This window comes from Macaca fascicularis, chromosome 6, assembly GCF_037993035.2.
Source record: "Macaca fascicularis isolate 582-1 chromosome 6, T2T-MFA8v1.1".
Taxonomy (NCBI): domain Eukaryota; kingdom Metazoa; phylum Chordata; class Mammalia; order Primates; family Cercopithecidae; genus Macaca; species Macaca fascicularis.
The window spans coordinates 82543138-82568538 of record NC_088380.1 but is presented as its reverse complement, the minus strand read 5'-3'; the positions used below and the strand labels follow the sequence as shown (position 1 = coordinate 82568538).

At 43.7% G+C, this 25401-nt stretch overlaps 1 protein-coding gene across 6 annotated transcripts in view; it reads left to right on the top strand.

Annotated features, from left to right (window-relative positions):
• Positions 1-25401, top strand: part of LHFPL2 (LHFPL tetraspan subfamily member 2) — a 163616-nt gene that overhangs the window by 75974 nt on the left and 62241 nt on the right. For all 6 annotated transcript variants that reach the window (XR_012413756.1, XM_005557230.4, XM_073993670.1 and 3 more), the window contains one exon: positions 1290-1348. The gene's annotated coding sequence lies outside the window, so the exon portion shown is untranslated. The remainder of the gene's footprint in view (positions 1-1289; positions 1349-25401) is intronic.

Genomic DNA, 25401 nt, shown 5'->3' with positions numbered 1-25401 from the left:
GCATGGGGACTTCTTGTTTTCCTGCTTATCAGTGGAATTGAGGCTGTTGAACATTTTCTGTTTAATTTACCTTATGTGGAATTATACATATTTATACACCCCAGTTGCATTTTTAATATCTCATGAACTCAAAATGCTTTTTTTCTAAATATTTACTCATATCCAGTGTTATCTTGTAGTCCTAAATAACGTAAGCCTAATCATTTTTAAATGAAGAAATTACTTTTAAATGTCCTAAAAGAAAAAGCTAATTGGCTGGTCATCTGCTAGCCAATTTCTGTTAGAGTTTGCATTAAGGAATATGTGGTTTCTATCTGGGGAGGTGACCAATAGGCTTTGTAGAATGGAAGAGATTCTTTTAAGAGCAAGATTATCTGATAGGAGGAAAAAGGCATGTTTGGAAACCCTGGATCCTGTGGTATTGAGGAAGGTTCTCTACTTCTTTTAACATCAGTTTCCCCATCTGTTAATGGGTATCTTTGTCTAGAAAGGTTGTAATATGTTCCTATAACAGTCCCAGGTGCATAATAGATTTTCAACAAATGGTAATTGTGACATTTTATGTTAGAAATTTATTCCATTTATGTTTAATATTTCAAAGCAATGCTGAAGAGATATTTGAGGATTCTCTGTTTTGTGAATGTATTAGTAGGCTTATAAGTTTCTAAAGGTTCCCTAAAGACTTTGAGACCACCAGAAGGAATCCTTGATTTCTAAATAAACTAATCATTAAATAAGTTCTTACTTTTCAACTTTTATTTTTACTATGTTAGGGTTTTTCTAAAAATGGCCCTTTTTCCACTTTCCCAGTCTTGACATCTTTGTGAATTTAACTTTAGAACTTAACCTGCATAACTGAAAAGGATATAAAGTGCTGCTAGGATAGTTTCTTCAGTCACAATTTCATATTTTATTTCTTAATTTGTTTCTGGATTTTTGAGCCTTTTTATGGTCATTCATTAAAGTATCCTCCAGGACACAAATTATATTTTTAAGTTGGTCCCCTTGTGAGGGGAAAGGAAAGGATGTAATTAGGTACATGTTCACAGGCTGGACATTCTCCCCTGGCCTTTTACTTTTTCTAGTTCATCAGTGGTTTGGACCCTGTGTTCGTGTGTTGGTGTTCCTGGGCGGGAGCGGCCGTGTTCTAATGCAAGTTGAGCTGTGTGCTGCCTAGGGACCAATATTTGAAATGTCACATATTTTAATGAGATATAAAATTGCATGCTAAGTCTTTGTGTGTGTATGTGTGTTTAAAATCTAACTCTTTGTTCAATTTGTTTTTCCAGGTGGCATTTTCCTGAAGTTGTTCGTTAAGACTTCCCAGCATTCCTACAGATATAAATAGGTAAGTAAATGAAATCAGATGACCTTATTGTTGGTGATTGTTTGGAAACAATTTTCCAGTGAATGGCAACTTCTTGAAAAAGATGCAGTGTTTCAAACTTTTGAACCCTGTGTGGTAAGCACTAATTTTTTTAGGGCTAGAAACATCACTTAGATGAGCATACATAAATATTATAAACAACCCTGTGAAGTTTCATAAATGGTATTCAATGCTATAGTTGCCACACTTCAAATCTAATATGCTTTGTTTGTCACCCTTCATACCCAAGTTTCAGAGCTCTTTATAGTAGGCATAGCTGAATTTAAGTTGTCTTTCCTTTTGAGCTTCTCTGTGGACCATTTCATCATTTTTATCATTTTTCTCAGACAGAGAAAGTAGAGATAGCTGATTAAAATTACCCAATTTTATTACTCAATGATAGCTCATATCTTTGGAAGGATTGTGGGAATAAAAGTTGAAGGCAGTTGACTAATAGGTGATTTATGATTAATTCTACAGGTTCTAATTTATAAAGGTCACTTTTTGAAAATATTAGTGAAGATAATAGAGGTTGAGTAATCTTGTACAATACACATTTAAGAAAATCAAGGGAGTACATAGTCAAATAATTGTCCCAAAAGACTTTGATCCAGCTCTGTTTCTCCCAAGGGAGAGGCCTATTCAGCCAGGTCCTCTCGGGTCTTGTTACAAACTGGAAGTTCGGCTCAGTCCAAAGAAGCCAGCTCAAGGTATGGATTTGGGACTTACTGACACCCTTTTCAGGAGGGTCTGCCATGTGGAGGGGATTTGCACACAGCATTTTCACAGACACCATCTCATTTGTAGGAAACTCTTTTAGCTTGCAGATTCTAGGGAAGGAAAAATTGCTCTTATGTTATGAAATGAACTGGTGACTCCTCAAATGTTAAGTTGTTCTAACAACTTCTATTGCTTAGGTTAGGAAGCTTGAGGGTTTTTTTGTTGTTGTTAAATGGGAATTGTAAATACTTGTGTGTTATGAAACTATTTGAGCAGAATTCCTTCTCATTGGAATGCCAGGGCTGACCTGAGAGAGGTGGTGTCCTGAGCAGGCTAATCATTGGCACTTTATCAAACTGATAATCTTTTTTTTTTTTTTTTTTTTTGAGGTGGAGTCTGGCTCTGTCACCCAGGCTGAAGTGCAGTGGTGTGATCTCAGCTCACTGCAACCTCCACCTCCTGGGTTCACGTGATTCTCCTGCCTCAGCCTCCTGAGTAGAGTAGCTGGGACTACAGGCGTGCACCACTATACCTGGCTAATTTTGGTATTTTTATTAGAGACGGGGTTTCACCATGTTGGCCAGGCTGGTCTTGAACTCCTGACCTCAAGTGATCTGCCCACCTCAGCTTCCCAAAGTGCTAGGATTACAGGTGTGAGCCACCATGGTCAGCCCAAACTGATAATCTTTATCTACTCCATCTTTATGTAGTGGAGGTGGGCGAAACTGATTTTCTATTAATAAAAATGTATACCTTTGCCTGTATGGTGAAATTAAGGAACTTATTACATGTGATTTTCTGAACCAGTTGCTCATAAACCTGTTTAAAGTTTGGCTAATAATACTGCCATGTGCTGCTCAGATGCAAAATTTCAGATGCTCGTCAGCTAGGTGACATTGGGTTTGGTAGTGAGGTCTGGTTTTTGCTCATATAGTTCTACAACTGCAGATACTCTCATCGGAGGCAGGTCTGTGCTGGGGAGGGGCATTTGTTTCTACTCCCGCGCACTGTCTGCCTGAGTGGTAACAGGAGCGATTTTCATTTTACCTGTTATTTCAGGAGTGTGAAAACCCGAGTGAAGAGGCTCTATACTTCTCACGTGTTTCCCAGTAATGGCTTAGTCCCCCCTTTGTGAGTGGTCACCGTGGTCACTGCCAGACTGGCCTATTTATTCCTGCTCTGGGGAAAAGCCAATTTCATTCTGCTGTGTTCCCTTAAATGTGGTTAAATTAAATGTGGTAAATTAAAAGTGGTGTGTTCCCTTAAAATGCCCCCTCTCTGAATACTTAACCTAATAGAACCAGCCTTCTCTGTGTCTTTTTTTTTTTAGGTTGTGAATTCATCCCATGGAAATACAATAACACTTTATCAAGTCAGATAAACACAAGAACAGACATTCTGAATTAATGGTGTCTGAATTGTAGAGCAATCTGATCCTGCTTTTTTTTTTTTTTTTTTTTGAGGTGGAATCTCACTCTGTCGCTCAGGCTGGAGTGCAGTGACGTGAGCTTGGCTCACTGCAGCCTCTGCCTCCCCGGTTCGAGCAATTCTTCTGCCCCAGCCTCCCAAGTAGCTGGGATTACAGGCATCTGCCACCACGCCCGGCTGATTTCTGTATTTTTAGCAGATACTGGGTTTCGCCATGTTGGTGATCCTGCTTTCTGTTATGTAGTTAGTCACGTTATATGACTTAGTGGAAGGTTTCTTTTGAGCGAAGAGCACAGTTGCAGTCTGGGGCGAGCCTGATGTTAGGCGATCCTTGGCAGAGGTTCCGTCTCTGTGGACACGGACCTGGATTGGGACCCCAGCTGTGGCACCAGCAGGCTCTGTGACCTAGGGCACTTTTCATTGCCATGTGGAATTCTCATCTCTACTCATGGATAATCCCTTCTTCCCAAAGTGGTGGGAAGATTGACCAACATAAAGATAGGAATGTGTGTGGTACGTAGTAAACAGCAGGTATTCCTCTGCTGGTTCCCTGGCACTGGGTATCGTGGAAAGAGCACAGGATGTGGAATCTGAGGGCTTGCTCTGCCAGGCTCTTGCTGTGCCTCTTTGGGCGAATCTCTTACCACCTGTGCCTCACTGACAAAGTGGCAAGGGTAATACCTGCTCAGTTTTGCCTGCCTATTCCATGAGAATTGTGAGAAGGCTTTGAAAAGTGTGAATTTAGGGTGGGTGATCAGCATAAGCGGCCCCTACTAGGCATGCTTTTAATCCAGACTCTCTGGGCTTAAATCCCTGCTCTAACCACTTATAATTAGGTGAATGTCCTTGAGCAAGTGACTGTCACCATAATTAGGTGAATGTCCTTGAGCAAGTGACTGTCACCCTGTCTAGTTCTCACCTATCTCACCTGATTGCTCTGAGAGTAAATGATGTACTGTTTGAATACTGGGGCATACAGAACTAGCACCTAATGAATATCGGTATACATGCTCGTAAATTCACTAGGACATAAGAAGGGAGGCAGAGAATCAGACATGAAAAAATATCCACAGTCTTAAAACCCCTCGTGTTTGAACTGTGTCTTGTTGAGCTGCCTTTTATCATGTTATGCAAGTTTGGACCAGGGAAGATGATCTGAATAAACTGAGGATGACCCCCACAAGGTGGGACTCCCTCGTGGGCGAATGCAGCACTGGGAGTTGGTCTTCCTGGGTTCTCTTCACAGGTGAACTGGGGACAGGTCTCTTCCCATCTAGGGGAATTCTAGCCGAAGGGGCAAAGTGAAAGCGCTATACCTGCACCATCCGATTCGGTCGTATCTCCCCGTTAGTGTCTCCCTGTGTGGCTGCTGAGCACTTGACATATGGCTAGTGCGACTGAGGCACCAAAGTTTTCATCCTACTTACTTGAAAATGTAGAACTGAGAGTCGATTCGGTTTTTGGCAAAAGTTTAAGTATGTTTGGAACAACTTTCATATGTGATTCTACTTTTTCAACTGTAAATTTTATAAATTTTAAACCAGATCAATTTTTCCTGATGGAAATTTTGTGCCTTAATTGAAATGTGCAATAAGTGCAAAATGCACAAGATTTTGAAGTGTTAAGTATTAGAAGAATGTAAAAATTCCATTAATAATTTTTATGCTGATCACATGTCAAAATCATAATGTTCTACATATTTTGAGTTATATGAAATTTATTAAAATTGGTTTCTTTATGCTTTTTAATGTTGCTATAAAAATTTTAATACACATGACTTACAGTAATATTTTTATTGCACAGTGCTGTTCTAGAGCATCATAGAATTGGATAGCTTCTAATTTATCAAGTAAAATACTATTTTCCCTATTCGTTTTTGACGATTATGAAAGTTGGGTTTTTTCTTTTTTTAAGGTTTTGTTCATAGTATGCCAATTAACAAGTTTGAGAAATGTTTTAAATATTCAAAATTGGGGGGGAAAAAAAGAAAAAATGCATAGCAAACAAGTTACCTAAGCCTTGTGTAATATCGCTCAAGGTCAATGTTTGCTTTCCTTGCAGTCCTTTGGCCTCCACTGCTTTGTGAAGCTGTCAAGGGAAGCCCTCAGAGCCTTCCCCTCACAACCACTCCCTAGGATATGAAACCAGTATTTTCAGCTAAATGATCCTCCTTCTTGATGATTGTTGACTTGGACGTTTGTTGCAGGCACCATGTTCCTGGTATCACATACTGTTGTGCCCCAGGAGATCAGTTTAGGAACAGTCATCTAGGACAAAATGACTTTTAATTTACCCATAGTGATTCTGCACTCTCTTCTTACCATGTACCAGAAATATGGAGATATATTGCCAAGGGCATGATTGCTGGCTAGCTGCTTAGTTTTCAGCAGCAGGTGTAGGAAACATGAGAAGATAATACAACGTAAGGTTATCAGTATGTGTGTTTCACATTGATGCCCTAGTGGCACTTATGTGCATTCTGAGAGGCAGTGGGTCGAGTGTTTGATTCAGAATCATTCTGGTCTGGGTTTGAGGATAGGCCACATCCCTTATGAGGCAATGGTGGTGAGGATAGCTAACCTCTGTCATTCTGTTCCTCTGTAGTTGGTGCCAATAGACACTGGCTGCTTTCCTTGTTAAAATTCTTTGATTGTGTGTACTCGATCTGTGATGCCTGTATTTTTTCGTGTAATAACCACAGCAAATACATTGCCATTGTTGTATTTTTCCAGACTGAGCAGATGGGTGGTACAGTTAAAAGCTCTATCTAGGAATTAAGCAGGATTGATATTTCTGTATTAAATAGAAACCATTATCAAATTTTTTGAAGAATCTTTACCTAAAGAAAGGTGTCTTTTCTTTGCATAGTTTAATTGTTATGATAATTGATCTTCTTAAATTCCAATATTAGAATATAGAATACATTTATACCATCAATTTGGAAGCAGTCAATAGGAATAGGAAGCATTTATTAAGAGAAAGTGTAACAACCTTCTCCCTTTACTTGATGGTAAGTTGGACCAAATATAGGGTCCCTGGAGGGGAAAAATGATAAAGTAGAAATGACAGTGATATTCAAGATTTAACAAAACAAATCAGAGTAATTAAATGCATTGAAGACAAAATGGATGTAGTTCTTTTGTCATTTTCTAATTTTGTTACTTGCATGTTGACAATGTATCTTTTTTCTGATGAGACTTCTAGCTAGGCCTATCCCACAGGAGACTTCTGGGGCTTCTCTCCAGAGAGGTATTCTCTTTCTATGAAAAGTTGCTTCCCTTGATGGACTATAAACTTCCCAAGGGCAGGTGTGAGTTTTGTAGTATATCCTCGATGCCCAGTGCAATGTCTGACATTATAGGCTATCTAGCACAGTGCCTGATACTTACATTTGCTCAGTAAATGTTGGTCAAATTGAAGAGTGAGTGGGGGCTTAACTATAATATCCGCTTTGTAAGAATTTGGGAGTATGGCCCACTTATAATTTGGGAAGCCACAAATTTTTTTTAAGCCAAAAAGTAAAGTTGAACATTAAGGAGGCACCACTGGAGCAGCTGACGAGAGGCCAGGAAAGCAGATAGGAAGGCATCACTGGCAAGAAATGAGGACTAAAAGGGAGGTTTGGGAGAGTAGGATGGGCAGGGCTGCAGCCAGCTGACGAAACATAGACTCATGGAGGCAGGTGCCCATGGAGTTAGCTTTGGACAGGAACAGGGCAGCTCTCTGTGGCACAGCAGGTGTGCTGCCATAGGTAAGCTGAAAGTACAGGGAATAGGCCTTAAGATAATTCTTATGTTGTGGCTCAGTTCTTTTGAGCAGTGGGAAAAAAAGTCGTCTGCTTTGGGGAGAGGAGGTGAAGCCTGGAGGCTTAAGAAGAATGCGTGTTTTCCCTAGGTGGAAAATAACTTTTCTCAGTGCTCATATGACCAGAGTGCCCATCTTCCGGTGGATTCTGGCCTTCTGTCTGATGGATTATTGCACAAAGAATTCTTGTCCTCCATCCAATCGGATTAGTCCACAGGGATGTTTTGGATCTCACATTAATAAATATATAAGCCTGGTGCAGACATGTGCCTGTAATCCCAGTGTTCAGGAGCCTGAGGTGGGAGTAAGCCCAGGAGTTTGAGGCCAGCCTGGGCCACATAGCAAGACCCTGTCTCTGAAAAGAAAAATGTGTAGTTTTGTTGTGATCAGTGAAAGTCCATGAGAAAGGCTATATGCAAATCTCCCAGCAGGTAGATTTGGTTCCAGTTGGTGCTCCTGTTGTCATTCCATCTGCATGAAGAATCCCCCTAATCCTTCCTGAGAAAGCTTTTTTATTTTAACAATCCACTTTAAAAAATTGCTTCTAGAAAGGAAGGTGGTCTAATTGAACTCAGATGAATGAGTGTACACTGGGATGGTGTAGGGGTGTTCCCTTATCATCCCTGTATAACGAATGTATGCTTTTTATGAAGCTTGTTAATATAGGTAATAGCTGTACACATTTTTATTTAGTATTCTTATTTAAAATAATTGCCCATGCCAAACCACAGCAAACCCTGCTTGCCGCTAAAGAAAGCAATAGCATATCCCTGAAGTTCTGAGATGCTGCCCCCGTAAATACCGTATCTGCTCTTTGAAACGTCATAATGACTCCCTAACTAAAACTGACCTCTACTGAATTAAATATCGATTTAATCTATATTCTCTTGGATTCATTCAATTCAGCTTGCAATAAAGTTTTTGTAGTCTTTGCTTTCTTTCATGCTCTGATGCTGGTTGGAACCGTTAGTCATACAACCGTCCTGTCCTTCCAGACACTGCTCGCACCAGCAACCCCAGAGCCACAGGCCAGCCACTTGGCACATGTTACAGAGCCAAGATAGCAGGCAGCCTCTAAAAATGGGGTTGGCCCCATCTCTGCACCTTATGTTACCATCCCAGAACAATCTGTGAAAAACTCTTAAGGCTACTTGGCAAGTCCAGATGAACTTGGAAACGTACCTGATTTTGATCCAAATTGTTCTATAACTGTGGCCAAGTGGTGTTAGGAGGTGGGCACTTCCTGTCGTTAATTTACATCTTTCACGTAATGAAGGCAACTATGACTGAGGGTCATGTTAGGAATCTAATGTGACTGGTCTGAAAGAGCTGATCCCCTCTGTCTGCCTTGCCACCACATTCTCCCTCCTTGCTTCATTCTCAGACTACATCTGTGATTCAGTTGAAGTCCAATCTATTTTTCTCCTAACACTCATGGAGTGACTGTGGATTGGAAAGACACAGTGTAGGATGGTGGTCAAGTGCTTTCATGGACTTCTCCTCATTCAAGGTCAGGGTCATCAGTTTTGGACCATTATGTCCCACATCAGATACATTTAAGTTTATTCATCTGGAAACTGGCAGGCATTTTGGTAAAAGGATGGTTACAGAGAAAGTCATTGGGGCAAACCCCTAGAAGCTATGCCTTTCTTTCAGTGCTCTGGTATTCTGTGTTGTATGCTTGCATATTTACATCATCTGCACATCTTAAATCTAAGATGGTTTTTCACCTGCCCAGAGGTCACATTCAGTCTTCTCTGGTGGCCTTGAACACTGGTATACTCTTTTTTTTTTTTTTTTTTTTTTTGAGACGGAGTCTTGCTCTGCCGCCCAGGCTGGAGTGCAGTGGCGCGATCTCGGCTCACTGCAAGCTCCGCCTCCTGGGTTCATGCCATTCTCCCCCCTCAGCCTCCTGAGCAGCTGGGATTACAGGCGCCCACCACACGCCCGGCTAATTTTTTGTATTTTTAGTAGAGACGGGGTATCACTGTGTTAGCCAGGATGGTCTCGATCTCTTGACCTTGTGGTCTGCCCGCCTCGGCCTTGGCCTCCCAAAGTGCTGGGATTACAGGCGTGAGCCACCATGCCCGGCCGAACACTGGTATACTCTTGAAGCCAAGCAACAGCCCTTACATATATACTATTATGGCTGGATTAGAATTGCCAGAAGCTGTTTATGTGTGACCTGTCCCCCCAGTTATCAAAATCACCCAAGTTCATACAGAAATGTATAAGCGTGCAGGGAAAAAAATCAGTTCCCTTAGGGGTCACTACTGTTAATCTGTTCAAGTTCCTAAGAGTATCCCTTTTTGTACATTCTTTTCTTTACATAACTGAGTTCTTACTCTGTATATAACTTTATGTTGCTATTTTTTGGTTAATATTATAAATATTTCCTCATGTCATTATAAGTTCCTTTTCTACAGAAATCTTCAGTATTCTGTCTTATGATGTATATCTTAAATCATTTTAACCTGCTTTCTAATTTTGACATTTGAGTTGTTTTCTGATTTTTTTAAACCATTAAATATCAACCTTGAATATCCTTTTACAGATATTATTGTTTAGTTATAAAACATATTTGCAGGGAAGTTGGGCCCTCATTGGCAGTGTAAGAGAGCACCCATTTTATATCCCCCTCATCAGGAATGAGTTATCAGTTCTTAAGTCTTTGCTAGTTTGTGAGGTGAGAATGGCATCTCGTTTTGTTACTGTTTTTATTATTGACCACATCTAATGTTTTCCTAAATAGAATAACTGTTGAAGTTTGTCTTTTCTGAATTGTTCGTTCATGTTTTTCCTTTAGGTGAAACTCTCATTTATGATAATAGTGACATTTATGATCTTGGCCCATTTTCCTAGAAAAGTTTATTGGAATGCATAATTTTACATGTATCGTATGCTCTGTAATTGTTAACTCACACAAAAGTGTCCTACGTTTGAGGGGAACTCAGGTGTGGAAGTATTAAAAGGAACACAACTCAAAGTTCTCATGCGGCTTCTTGGTTGTGACTGCCCCCATCTGGAAAGTTAGCTCTGCCCGGTGGGTGCCCCCTCCCACCTCACCCACACTTCGTGAGCCCCTCATTGTCACCCTCATCCTGCCCTGGTACTTCTGATTCCACTCTGCCTCTTCAGGGCAGACGAGGTATAACTTCTGTTGTCAGAAGAAGAAGAAAGAGAACGTGTTGGCTCATGGACCCCATGAAGTGCTTCTCACCTGCTTCTCCTCTCCTGATGTTTCTTCTCAGTCTACCTGGCTGACTTCTTTTGCCTGCCCCTTCATCAAGGTCTCTGGGTCGTCTTTGGCCCCCTTTTCTCCCTTATCTTTTTGCATCCTCTGGCTTTTCCGGCCCACTCTGTGGCTTCAGCTGCCACTCAGAGGCCAGACCCTCTCCTCCAGGTGGAGAACCATCCAGCCAGCTGCCTGTTGGGGTCTTCCTCTGGTGTCCCACTGACATTTTTAATTTAGCATGCCCCCACATGAAGCTCTCCCTCTCTCTTGACTGGCCCTGTGGCCTGGGTCTCCACTCCCAGGAGAAAGACTGTTTACCCCATCTACCAGAAATCCCTCTTTCCCGCTCTGCCCACATCCCATTGGTTTTATGAATTCCTGTCTGTTCTCCTTCCGTGTTCCTCCTTTTTTAGTCCAGGCTTCACTTTCAGAATGAGTGAATGTCTGTTTTCCCAATTAGATACAGTCTTACACAATGGATAAACTAGATTTCTCTAAAACAAATGAAAATTGATATTTTGCAGAGTATGCTACTTTAATGGAATCTATTTTAAATTCTCTGTATGGAGTGAATTCTCACCTATTAATTTACCATTTATAGAAATGAAGTTTTTGCCTCCTTGCTTGGTTTAAAGCAAAACACACCTTGAATACTGTCTAATGTATATTTGTCATGTGAGTCCCTGGACAATACTTTCTAGTTAAAGGGCTTTTGATATGAAGACTTGATGTTTTCTTGGGACCTTAATTATTTCCATATTTCAATATGTGTTGTTTTTTGTTACATTGGCTTTATCCTTTATTAGCTAGTTTTTCAGCTTACCTCCTAGGGAACTCAGGCAAGAAATACAAATATTTTCATAAGATTCTTTAAGGGAGTAAAATTAATATTTTTGAGATGAAAATATGATGATTTGTCTCCTAAGGATTGGAAGACTTTATTAAGATAGCAAAATATCCTTCCTCAGGGGTAAGTTTTTTTAGGGCTTATTGGAAATATGGTGCTGGGAAGAATAAAAGGAAATTTAATACCATCGAAGTTGGAAATAGCCCCTGAAATCCAATCCGTTTTTAGAACACATATAACACACAATTCCCCAAGATCTGAGACAGCTCAGTTCACTTCCTGAGGCTGTCAGGCTCCTTATGGCTGTGACATGGAAAGTTTCCTCAGCACGAATAAGCCACGGCAGTGTTTTACTTGCTGAAAATCTTTCCTATACTTGATGTTGGGGCTGCCATTGAGTCTGCCTTCCCTTATCTGTATCGAGTGGCTTTAGTCTGGTACTTTTCTTAGGTTGGGTTCCCCAAAAGCAGATTCTGCAGCAGGGATTCAAGTGCAGGTAGGTGACTTGGGAGGTAAACCTGGAAAACGTTGTTAAGGGAATAGGGGTGTGAAATAGGAGAAGAGAGCCAATAAAGAGATGGCATTGCTGCTGTGGGCACTTGAGGCTCCATCTCTAGTGAATTCTATGAGACATCCGTCAGAATTATCCCAGCTGGGCTAGCAAGTTCTGGGATATGTCCTCTCCAACTCATCTCTGTCATTAACCACTTCTTCTGAGACCAGCACTTAAGGGCCAACTCCTGTTGGGGCCAAAAGAGAGCCCTCGGGTGGAAGTCCTGGGTGCCTGCTGTAAGCATATGCGGGAACAGGGGCTTGAGGTGCAGCAGGCATGCACAGTGTCTGCCCCTTGCACTGTTGTAAGTTTTCAACATCGATAGACAAGTCTGTCTACGGGAGACACTTCAGTGGTCAGGAAGGAAGCACATGCAGCGATTTCCAGTGGAATGTACTTAAAATAGATCAGCGCTTGATCAATGCTGGAGTAGATGTGAAAGAGGTAAGAATTTGATACTACTGATCCTGAAATGGGGAATGCAGGGAGAATCTTGGAGAGGTGTCTAAATGTTGCTCCCAAAATGACATATTGTGCCTCAACAGCAAACACTGACAAACCATTATAATCACAATGGGACAACTGAATTGACAGGGCTCCTTGTAGGGTTGAAATTTCCTCAGAGCTAATCAGCCTACAGAATTATAACGAGGCCCACAAGGAAATTACGGTGTTTTTTCCATGCAGTCAGATCTGGAAGAAAACAAAAATCTGACGGAAGTCTGTGGCCAGCCAAGTCTGAACAGAGCTACCTTCATTACTTGGGGAAATTCCTAGGGAAGGAAAGAAGGTGGAATCAGTGCTATCAGTGGACCTTAAGAATCCTTCTGTGCTGTGTGTTTTCTATTCCTATTTTATTAATGCAGAATCCTTGCTGATACAACATGGGAAATATATCCTAATACCCTATCAGCTCTTCCATTCTTGTCATGTACGGGGTGAGGGGATATGATCTGGACACTACAGATATCAAATCACTTAGAGCTATTGTGTGATGCCAGACCAACAGTACCAAAGTGTCCTCGTTCTTAAAGGCTCCCAACCCAGCCATGAAAGGACAAGCAGAGAAGTCACTGCTGCTGTGGTCAACTCATTATATTGGGGACAGAGGAGGGAACAATTTTGCCAGTTGGAGAAGGCATGCTGGAGCCATGACTTCTCAACTGGGCCTTGAAAATGACTAGCTTTTGCCACGGGATGAAAGAGGGGAATGGCAGTCCTGGCAGAGACAAGTGTGGGCAAAGGCAAAGAGATGCGAAGTGCAGAATATGGTTAGGAAGTAGTGAGTGGTGTGGGGTGACAGATACATGAGATGGCGAAGTTGTGAAGGTAGGCAGGAGAGGTCACCTTGCGAAAGTCCTGAAAGCTGTGTCCCTGCTTGTACCATTTCTCCCACACGAATGTCCAAAGGCATGCACCATTTGTGGCCAACCCACTTCTGTTGACTCATGTCCAAATTCCCACCAAACATCCTGCCATGGTAGGAACAACTTAGGTGCAGGATGATTAATGGAGCCTGCAGAACTTCTGTGGGGTTCCAAGTCCCAAAGGTGTGGTGTTTGGATAGTGAAACCAACAATTTGTGCTACATGGCTGGTTAGCGATTCTGTATAGCCCGTGACGCTTTGTTGAAGGATAAATTGACATGCTTTATGCACTTGGACAATATTATACCTGAAATATTTATTGTTTATTTGCCATAAATTTTCTATCATTCCAACAAGTCCCAAATGTGCTACATTTCTGGAAGTATCTAGCTAGATTTAATAGTACACAGAATTGATCATACTTATTTTTTCCTAATTCTTTCTCCCCCTGCAGTAGTTCTCTCATAGCATTAGTGTGCTGGTGCCTTTGGCCGAGCCAGAGGAGCATACCTGCTCTTAGAATCCTTCAGTATGTGGACTGAGAAAGGAAACAAAGGAATAAGTTGGCATCAGGTTTCTCCCTTATTACGTTAAGCAGCTAAATCCCTTTAGTTGTCTTTGTCTTGTAGAGGCCAGGGCCCTTGGCCTCCAAAGGTTAGCTAAAAAAATCACTGACGTGAGGCAGATTGATTAATAGGAGGAAAGGTGTACAAATTTATTAAACATGTATACACGAGTGCCTTCAGAATGAAGACCCAAAGATACAGGGGAAATTGTCCATTTTTGTGCATAGGTTCAACAGAGTATGAATAGTCATGTAGATATATGACTGGACAGGAGGGTATGATCTAATGCTAATAGCTTGAGTGGGGAAACCTAGCCTGTCTAGATTCCTCTTGACCTCTCTGGGCATGCATTCCTTTCTTCTGGGTGTGGGGCAGGACCCTCTCTGTGATGAGGGTCTTAGGACCTACAGTCAAAAAAGGTAGATCAGATAATTTCTTTAAGGCCAGTTTTTACATAGAATATTTTTAGGTTTCATGGCTGGCTTTTGGGAAAGAGGGTTCTGGCTTCTATAACCCGCCTTGGGTAAATGGGATTCTAGTTTTTGTGACCTGACTTGGGAGAATGGGACTGAGACATAGGAGGACAGGAGAAAGAGAATAACTTCATGTTTCTAAGGCTGCTGCTAGGCCTTCGTTTTGGGGTGTTGTTTTCTGAGCCCCAACAGTCTCTTATTTCTGATTGAATAGCTGCCTTGTTAGAGGGAAAGAGAGCTCAAGGTGGTGTCCAGGGCCTGGAGCCATTTCTCAGGGTGAATTAGGAGCAGGAGCTGAAGTGACCTCCAGATGCAAACCTAGGAACCCCCAGGACAGTAGGTCCAATTACCATCTTACCACGTCTTGGACTGACTGATCTCTTAGCTCCTTAAATTCAAAATTGCCCTTAAGATTTGATGTTCAGCCATTCTCAAAAAGGCTCCCCAAATGACTTTGCTATGGAATTCTTCCAAGAAGTTACCTTGTTTATTTCTTGGACCAGTATACTCACAATTCCTTAGAAATTTCTACTTCCTCTTTTATCATTTATGAGGTGTGTTTTCCCACGGAATTCCCCGTTCCTCTAGATCCACTTTTATTCCATCCTTTGAAATTGCAGTTAGGCTTCCAGGAGATGTTTCCCTGATGATTTTACAATGTAAGATAAAGGTTTAAAAATATTTGACACCCTAGAAGGAATAGTAGGATATTTTGAGTCCAAGTTAGTAAATTGGCCACTGACTGCTGTGTGTCTTTTGGTGAATCACCATTGTTTAGTGAATGAAGTAAGAATCACTAATTCTAAGAAACTGTTTCAGCAGCAAGATAAAAATAAATTCTCTCTATTCCCTTTGTCAGTCAGTCTTTCCCGTATGAGAATAAATACAGAAGTATGGCTGGGCATGATGGCTGACGCCTGTAATCCCAGCACTTTGGGAGGCCGAGATGGGCAGATCACTTGAGATCAGGAGTTCTAGACCAGGCTGGCCAACATGGCAAAACCTCATGTCTACCAAAAATACAAAAATTAGCCAAGCCTGGTGGCAGGCGCCTGTAATCCCAGCCATTCAGGGGGCTGAGGCAAGAGAATTTCTTGAACCCGGGAGGCGGAGATTGCAGTGAGCCAAGATCACACCACTGCACTCCAGCTTGGGCAACAGAGTAGAATCCATCTCAAAAATAAAAATAAAAAAATAAAACAGAATTAAAGAGGATCCTTTTTCAGTCTCATGTTCAGCATCTAGTATCTCCCTGTGCCTTCACTGCATTCCGGCGCTCGCTCTCTCTCCACACATAGGGACTGTTGTGGAGTTTGGGCCCTGAATTGAGACTGCTCTTGACTGTCCTTGGTCTTCTGAGAGCTCTCTTCGTAACGGCCTGAATCCTTGGTTTGAGTTTGCCCTCGTCTCATGAATCTTCACCCACTATTGGGATCATCATGTTCTCATGACCAGAGTATTAGTTCAATGTGTTCCGTGCCATGGCTTTTGAAAGTGGAGAACCTGGTTGTGAGGATGGATGAGGCTTTTCTTTTCACAGGAGCAAAAAATTGTATGGGAGGCTCCAGATTGGTGGCCGACAGGCAGGTAAGAAGTAGCGTGGTTTGCTAGAGGTCCAGTAGCCTGTGTGCAAGGTTGGCCTCCTGATCCACTATGGGTTATGTTATTGTTATTGAATTTCAAATGTGGAATTTATTCATAGTGAATTGTAACATTTATTCTGTAGGAATCAAGACTTCTGTCAATGCTCAGAAATACTGTACCTGAAGAAAACGACCCCCAGTTTTTTGCATATAACTTCTAGGAAAGTTTTTCAAGGATCAAGATGATTTTGAGTGGAAGTTGCTTAATGTCTAGTTACTGGAGCGATGCACTGTGGTGACCTTTAGAGTCATAACCCCAACTCAGGAGTTGCCGTATTGTGTGCTGCTTCCACATATTGGAAGGTATTTTAGACATGGATGCAATGTTTATGGGACATGTATTAAGGCAGCAAGACAAAATATGTTCAACTGGAAGTGTTCTAAAAATCCAGAGCTCATGACCAGACTTTCCAAAATGGTGTTACAGGAAAGTGGTCTTCCTCTGCTTCTATAAACGTACTCATGATGAAAGAAAATTGAGCAGAATGTATTGCTATTGGAGGACTACTCAGAGTCTTCAGCACGCCAATGTGTGTTGTGGCTCTTCAAGGGTATCCCCTTGAAGGATTCAGTGTCTGTCCTGGGATTGCTTTGATCTCAGAGCACCTATGGCCCTGCCCCAGAACTCCTATAACTCTGACCCAGTTGGGGAGATGCTGACATGTGGTAGATTAAAAATATTGCACCTTCTTTTTCACCCCTCCCATTAATAACTGGAGTCTTATTTCCCTACCCCTTGGGTCTGGGCTGGCCTTTTGACTTGCCTTCACGGCTCAAATGTGGCAGAAGTGTTGTGTAAGTTCTAGAGTCTCAGCCTCAGAGGGTCTGACTACTTCTGCTTTCACCTTCTTGGAACTCTGCTCTGAGACTTCTGTGTAAGGATGCCAGTCTCACCCCAGAAGGATGAGGGGCCTACAGAGGAGAGCCAAGGTTCCCCTGTTGGCAGGCAGCATTCAGGGCCAGACATGTGAAGGAAGCCTTTGTGGGCCTTCCTGCACAGCTGACCTAGCTGAAAGCCATCGTGAGCCAGCCCAGGAGAAACCAGCAGAGGAACAGCCAGGTATTTTAAGCTATGAAATGTTAAGGCACTTTGTTACTCAACAGTAGTTAACAGATACAACCAACATAATCAGTATCACCTAATAATAATGCTGACACAAGACAGAAAAATACAATTTTTTATCTAATCTGATACTTTCTAGGAGGCTTTTCTGATTTAAAACTAACTTTCTGGATAGGACTTTTCCAGAAACCTGAATCAGGTGAATAGTTAACAAGCACATAATATGTTTGGCCTATGAGGAACTGCACAGAAAATGGCATTTAATCCCAGGGTGCGTGATCCAGCATAAGTCTGCCAGTGCTGCCTAGGAAAGGTGAGGGGAGCTGAGGGAGAAGTTCTAGCTTTCACAGCTGCCCCCAACAACAGCTTCCCAAGGGCTGACAGCTACCTGTGAGGGTGACCAGTGTCACTTAGGGCTCATTCTGACAGCTGAATAATTAGATTTACACAGACATGGCTGTGGATACAGCCCATCTGCTCTGTTTGCTGACCAGCTGTGGGATGGGAGACCTTTCCAGTGTTCCTTTCATCGACCAAGTTTAATTATTACTGGCTCCAGGGGCAAATCTGATTAGCAGACGTCACAGGGGGCCTGTTTTCAGCAGCCCTTGGTGAGATGCAGAAATGTGAGGGCCCCTGGTGAGCCCTCCCCACTGAGGCTGGACAGGCGAGTGCCTGGGACTGGGCCTGGGCCGGCACCAGCTCCTTGGATACATAATCCACTCCCTTCTCCATGCCCCAAGGCCAGGTGGAGCTCTTTACGTGGAAGTGCGGACTGTAGCTTATGTACTGTAGCTGGGAGGCCTCTGCCAGAGTCACTGCATCGCCATATCCAGGCCTTAAAACACTCAGAGCCAAGGATCGTGACAGTCATACTACAGCCATGCTGGCCACAGTGAGTTGGGAAGAACCAGAAGGACCTTGCAGTCATGGGAGTTGGAGCTGGAAAAGACCCACTTGGTCATGATGGCTCTTCCTCCAACGCGGCCTGATCGTTCCCTTGGGATCCTCTGGAGTGCTTTGTAAAATCTGTTTCCGAATGACTCAGGCTGGGAGTCTTCCAGCCATTCCCTGGGAAGATGTAGCGGCCTTTCCTGAGGAGGAAATATTTTCTTCACGATGGGTTGGGATATTTTGTTGGTTGGCTCCAGCCCCAACCCTCCTGGCCAGTCTCCCTCAGACCACCCTGAACAGGCCCCCTGTACCTCTTGGGTTCCCGCAGTGAGACCTACGTCATGCTTCCGCGGAGCTGCAGTTAAACCGAGGAGGTGGGGCCTGCTTCCTAGTCCTGGTGCTTTCTGAAGCGATGACTTTCTCCAGCTGCTTTGTTATTCTCATCCCTTCCTCTGAATTTCTCAGTTTTTTTTTTGTCCCTGTTAATATTTCGTATGTGTGGAAACTGTACTGGTACTTCACAGACATTGTAAGGACTGTGTATTCCACCATGAGAAAGGCATTTTCATTGGAAATTATTTTAAAATTTTGGTGAGGTTTTGATAGATTGGATTGACCTTGGTTTCCATGCCACTGCTTGGTGAGAATAAAGAACTGTAAATGCACTATGGCTCCTCTAGAAACCCAGAGTAATGATATCAGACGTCATGTGTGCTGGCTGGCACAGCCATGTAAACATTGTGGTCCTAGGGCATTGCTTTTGGGGAGTTGCTGTAACTCAACGTGTAGTCAGTAAAACAAAGAAAGGAAGGGTTTGTGTGTCTGCCCAGCCCACAGCCATGTTGGGAATATTTAGGAAGCACGAGATTGTGGTTTGTGGGCTCTGCCTCTGTTGTTACTGATGCAGCCGTGAGATGAAAAGCAGCAGTGCCCCGGTGAGCCTCTTAGGGTTCAGGCTGAGTGGCATTTGTAGGCCATAAGATGGAAACTGGAAGAGTGAGTGGTTTAGATCAGCGCCCTTCTGAGCATGCTCCACAGAGCGTTCCACTTTCTAGGGACATTTTAGGAGCTACCGGGAGGTGATGGGGGGCCAAGGGGACCCTCCTCAGCCCCCTAGTTTGTTTTTTTTTTTGTTTTTTTTTTTTGTTTGTTTGTTTTTTTTTTTTAACCAGTATAGCTCTGCTTTCGTCTGTTTCATATGCAGAACTGGGGTTGTTTGTCAGATTCTGTTTTATAAACAGTGTTTCATGCTCAAAAAGAAAGTTTGCAAACCACAGGTTCAGAGGACTGATTTCTAATAAAAACAAACAGAGAGAAACCTCTTTAGTCAGACAACTAATGATTACATTTCTGGGATCTGCATCGATCAGTCCACAGACATTTGGAAGCAGCCAAAAGCAAAGCACTAAACAAATAGATGTTTCTGTGTGACTAGTATGTCATCAAGAAACCCAGAGTCAATATAAACAGAACATGCAGACTGTGACCTCTAAGTAGCAAGGAGGCAGGAGGCCAGTTCTAGTCGTATGTGCAGGTGATTCTGCCAGATTGTGGTGTTCTAAGTAAGCATCAGCAAGTCCTGGAGTCGAGGTTACTGAGAATCATGTGATAAAAACTGTCGTTTATGGAGAGCTTTCCATTTGTTGATCACTGTCCGTTGGATGCACTGCTCATCCTACAAAATGTAGGTTCTATTATTATTCCTATTTCACGCGTGGGGAAGCTGAGGCTTGAGGTTGAGTGGTTTGCGCAAGGATAAAGTAGTGGAGGTGGGATAGGTCCTCTTGGCTAGAGCTGATGCTCTTGCATACAATGCTGCCGTGTCCCCGTCGTGGTTTTGGTGAGTGGAGTGCCTAAGCATGGCTACTTTGAAAAGTGTCTTTCTTGCCAGAGATACAGCTTTATGATCAATCCACTCAAAATTTGCCCCATATAAGTTGAAATTTAATGTTGCATGTAATGATCCTTATTGTAGAAAAGAGAATATAGAGAAAATAAGCCAGCAGTATAATCTTAACAATGTGTGCGAAAACTATTCAGACACGTTCAGCTCTGAAAGTGTGTGTTTGTGCTTGGGTTTAATGGCTCACAGACGGTCACTCCAGAGTTTTTAGTGGTAGCGTAGACATTAGAACTCTCGAGGCCACAGCAGCAAGTAACATGACCAAGGTGTAGGAGAGTAACCTTTTCACAGGTTTTAAGTTTTAAAATTTGGGGTATTTTTCTCAGATTGTATCTTAGTTTCTCCATTTCAGCCTCTGTATCATGGCCTTAGCTAAAGGCTGAGAAGTAAGGATGAGTCTCTTTTTGAGGGTCTGCCCTTGACTGACTTCATGCCCTTCCAAATGTATGTGAACCAGTGTCTTATTCTTTATTCTGGCCAATAAGATTGTTCAGGCGAGTGTCTTAGATTCTGCAGAAAGTTCTCTGCGGTCAGTTGACTCTGTTGGAACAAAGTAGGTCTCCTAAAGAGTGAATTTAACAGGCATTTAGGTTTGTTTTGATAGGTGCATTTGGAAAAGCTGGGACTGCTTGAGAAACTATTTCACAGCACATCCAGGTGGCTTGAATGATCTGCCTCCATGCATCACACCAAGTCTTTTTAAACAAGATGAAAGCTGTAGTGAGTTTGTCTCATGGAGCAAGTGAGGCCCTCAGGGAGAAACATGAACTTATGTGGGTGCTTGGGAAGTATTGAATAATAACTCTTTCAAGCCATGAGGTCCCCATTTGCCAAGCAGAAATTTATAACAGCGTCCTCGTGGCTTAAAAATGTTCATTTTCTTTCCCAAGTGTCTAGCTCTCTTCCTGAAAATAGTGTTTTCATTGAAGGCTTGGACCATACTAGATCTTCACAGAGAAATGCTACCCTTGATTCTATAGCAGACAATAGCGACTTTGCTGAGATAGAACCTTCGGTGTTGCCTCCTGATGGAGAACAGTGTTGGGTAAGGGGGACATGAATAAGTGGCTAAGTAACAGCCATCTGATATCCTGCAGATCGTATTGGAGATGGATGTGAAGAAGTGCTCTCTGCATGGTTTTGGACCAAATGGCTGTGAGAGTGTGTGATCCGCCTCACAGTGACAAGCAGCTTGTCAGTGGTTTCCAAAACATCTGTCTCAAAGAGGCGGTTGCAATTCCTACAAGGGAGTGTTTCCATTCATTGTTCATGAGAAATGAGAGAGAGTGGGAGCGAGTGATGCACGATCCAGAGGAAATGCGTGCACTCTCCACTTGGGATTACAATGCAGATGAATTCCATATTTTGGTTAGCGAATGTTTTCTTTTAAAAAAAGAAAAGACAAGAAAGAAAAGCTTAGTCGCTGTCCCGGTTACTGAAAATCAGACTAAAACACAGTTAAATGCAGGCTGGAACGTTCACTTCAGGTGGATTTTTTTTTTCTTTCTGTTTTGGGGGTGTGTGTGTGTGTGTGTATGTGTGTGTGAAGATGGCCTGGGAATTCCTGGCACACTTTTCTGCCTTTGGCCCCACTTTCCCACCAAGGTGGCCTGACCTTGCTGATGAGTCACTTTAAAACTGCTGCGGTCAGCAAGCTGTGGCTTGTTCACTGCATCTGCACAGATAGGCTACTTGAAGATTCAAACAACTACTACATATACATCCTATTGACAAAAGTCACAGCAGAGGTTTTCCCAGCTAAAGTTTTACTGTAAAAATGGTAGCCCTATAAGAAAGCCATTGTTAGTTTTCATTTAGAGATTTTTTTTTTTTTATGTCTACCCCTGTCCCCTACTATGTCAATCCAGGAGTGCTGAAGACGATTTGCTTTTGTATATTGTGTTCAAAACGTGCTACCTGTAATGATGCAAAGCCAAAGACCTGAGCTGTGTTTTACCCTCTGAGGTGTCATGCAAGAGATACTTATTGCAAATCTGCTCTGTGTGCCAGAGGCCTGTGCAGGGATGCGGTGTTGCCTGTGGGGGAGACCCATGATCCCCTCTTGGAGTTTACTGTCTGCAGCAGCCAGGGTGTTGAAGTTCTCACAGGTTGAGGGCTTGAAGTAAGAGGACAAACTATATCTGGAGGAGAGCCACGTGGGAAGCTGCCATAACAAGGGACTCTGAATGGGCAGGTCAAGCCATTGCTGCCCTGGCACTGATGGTGGTCAGTGATTGTCCTCAGCACCCCCTCAGCACCCTTCACTAGAGCCAGGGAAGAGTGCTTGCCAGCCTGCCCCTCCCACCTCGGCATATCTGCCCACTGGAGGTAGATTGACCTCCACCATTCCCAGTCTCTCCTGTCTCTACCTGGAATTGCAAGAGACAAAGGCAAAGTCAGACTCTCCCTCCACCTCCCATCCCAAGTCACCTTCTCTGCCTTCAGTTCATGTGTAGCGATGGCGTGATGTGTCTGCTTCTAATCTTCCTATTTCGTCCTTGTCACTGTACACACATCTCACCTGTCTCCCTCAGTCCTCCAGCTGTGTGTTCCTGAAGGTGACTTGACTTGCTGAGGAAAGGGTCATTCTTCACCCTCACCTTGGCCCCCTGTGCCCTGGGATTTCTGGGACCAGCAGCCCTGGTGGGGCTGCCCTGGGCATTGCTGGCTCCTCACCTCATCACTGCAGCCAGGAGGCCAGGCCTGGGGTCTGAGGATTCTGTCAGGGACAAGGCTGAGGGCATGGCTCTCCTCCTGTGCCGCACTCTCTCAGAGGGACAGTGAGGGAGAATGGCCAGGTGAAGACCCACCTGGAGCCCAGGGAGCTCTGTGGATGCATGCTGTGCCCCTGCTTGCAGGGACAGACCCCCAGGGAGATTCCCATTGAAATGGCCTCATTGTCTGGGGTGATACCTGAAGTTCGTTGTCTCACTGAGGAAATCAAGGTCGTGGACACACAAGGAGTGAGGTTAAGAGCAGAAATTTAAAAGGCAAAAAGAAAGAGAATGGCTCTCTCTGCTGCAGAGAGAGGGGTCCCAAACAGGTTGCCGATCTGCGTTGAAATGCAGAGGGTTTCATAGATGCCTGGTTAGGAGGTGGTGTCTGGTTTACATAGGGCACAAAAGATTGATTGGACCAGGCGTGCCATTTGCATACGGGGCAAACTTCTGGTAGCCCCCACCCTGATTGCAGGTAGGTTCTCTGCCTGGCCTGCACCATGCTGCCTATTCCTTTACTGTACACGTTGTAAGAAAAAAAGGGAAGATGGGGCCTCCATGTTGCTTATGTCTGGCCTTCAGGTAGCCCTTTTCCATTAGCACAGCTGCTGGCATTCCCCCATGTAAGCTTCCAGCTTACCTATCTTTGTTTGCAGATCGATTTTTCAGGCTGCTCTTTGTTAGGAAAAAAATAATTTCTTGGGCTGCGTTTTGTTAAAAGAGGACTCTTTTACCCTCACTATCTGCCTAAATAATTTCTTTCTACCTTCTGTATCACCATTGGCACTTAAGGAGCATTTACTGAGTATGAGGCCCCGTAGGGGATGTGAAAGTGAATCGTGAGGATTTGGACCTCAGGGTGCGTGTGCACTGTCTAGTAAGGGAGTAAAGGCGTCCTCTGAAGTCCACCATGCGGTAGAGAGTACCTATACCATCAAAGTGGCCCAGATAGAGACCAGACCCCTTTCAGCGGGAGAAGCAGTCTGAAAGGCAAGGCTGCCCTGGCAGAGGTGGCCTTGAGCTGTATCTTAAAGGGCAGGCAGGAGGTGTGCATGTGGTGATGAGGGTGGAAGAGACAACGGCATGAGCACGGTGCAGAGGTGGGCTCCAGTAGGAAATCCATTTGGCTGGAGCCGCCCATATCAGGGGGAAGGCTCAGCTCTGTCAGAGCCCCCCAGCCCCCAGGATGCCGCAGAGCAGCAGAGCTGGAAAAGCCCACCAGGGTGATTCCTGGAAGCCCTTCCCAGGAAGCCGCTCACAAGCAGCCTTTGCTTGTGGATTCGACAAAGGGAACAAAGGGACAAAGGCGCTTGGATGTGGCAGCTCTGTAAGAGTGGGCTCCTTTGATTGGCCTACGAATGTGGCCACAGCAGCATTTCCCATTCAGAAACTGGAGCCTCTCAAGGGACCCTACTGGGGAAAGCCAGCCCTGGGGTGATGTGAGGCCTGCTGGAGATCAGAGCCAGCACATAGTGCTGGAGAATTTATTTCTGAAGGACGTGGAAGGAATTGGACAAAAGCTTAATGACAATGGTCTTTTAAAACAAATCCAAAGGGTCATAGAGCTATTAAATTTCTGTATTTTAAGGATTCTACAATTGCAAATGGCTTCCCTTTTGAAATGGACCCTTGTCATAATTCAAACTGTAGGTATTCTAATGTTATTTCCACCATAGAAAGATATTTTTTTAAGTGAGATGCTTTTTATAAAAAAATGTAACTTAACCACTGTGGTTCTGGCTTCCACCATCTTCAGGCCAGGTGGGCACCAGCTAGCGGCTGCCCTTCTCCTAAGTAGGTCGCAGGCACTCCAAGGCTGCTTTAATTATGACCATTTTCCTGCCATGCAAGTCTGAACTGAAAGTTCTCTTTTGTGTGGCTTTTGCAGCACAGTATTTTATGGATTTATGTTTTATGTTCTTCCCCCTCTTGAGTGTTATTGGATCCCCAGTCACCGGAAGGCTGAGATCTATTTTAGTAACTGATTTATCAGGTGCCAGGCTGGTCACACACCTCACTGCAAGAGTTTATGAAAGGGACCCCCACCTCCTTCCCAAAAAACTTTGTGATCGGCTCAGTCACGAGCTCCTGACAGAGTGAACTGGGCCAGGGACTTACTTTGCGTTTTCCACACCACAGTAAATGTGAAATGGCTTTAGCAAGTGGGCTGTGCCGTTTGAAATATGAACTGGGTAACCTCTTCAGTGGCTCCCACATCCCAGGGCTGCACTTTGGGTAATTCAGGAGTGGGCAGGAAACTTCAGAGGAAACACTCCTAAGACCATGGGGCATTGGTCAGTGGGTTCCTATTTTGCTATCAGTGAGTACTTAGAAGACGCTCTCCCCACCTTCGCCCCCTCCCTCTAGTTGCCCAAATGTCTTACCTCCCCCAGCTTCACTCGGGCTAGTGTAGGTCTTCTTAGACTTCTTTCAAGGCGGAGGATTTAGAGTCTGGGGTGAAGTGGCGGTGATGGATGGCTGGGGACATGGGGCTGCTGACTCAATGGTGATACATCAACCAGTTAATTAAGGGACAAGCTTCTTCTAAGTGGGAGGTAAAGGATTTTTTGTTCCTTTGTTCTTAATGCTCATATTAATGCCATTTTCCCTCATGGAGACCTCAGGCTGTGCTTAAAACGCTTCCATAATTCCCTTTGGCACTGCTAGAGGTCAGCATTGTCCCTCACGAAGGACACAGGTAAGTCACAGACACTGGGGCTTCCTGGTTGTTAAAGGCCAAGAATGTGGGATGAAAACCCCTTGTCCCCGTAGCAAGTTAGGGGTTGCTCAGCAGGGCTGTGTTCATTCAGACAAGCGGCTCA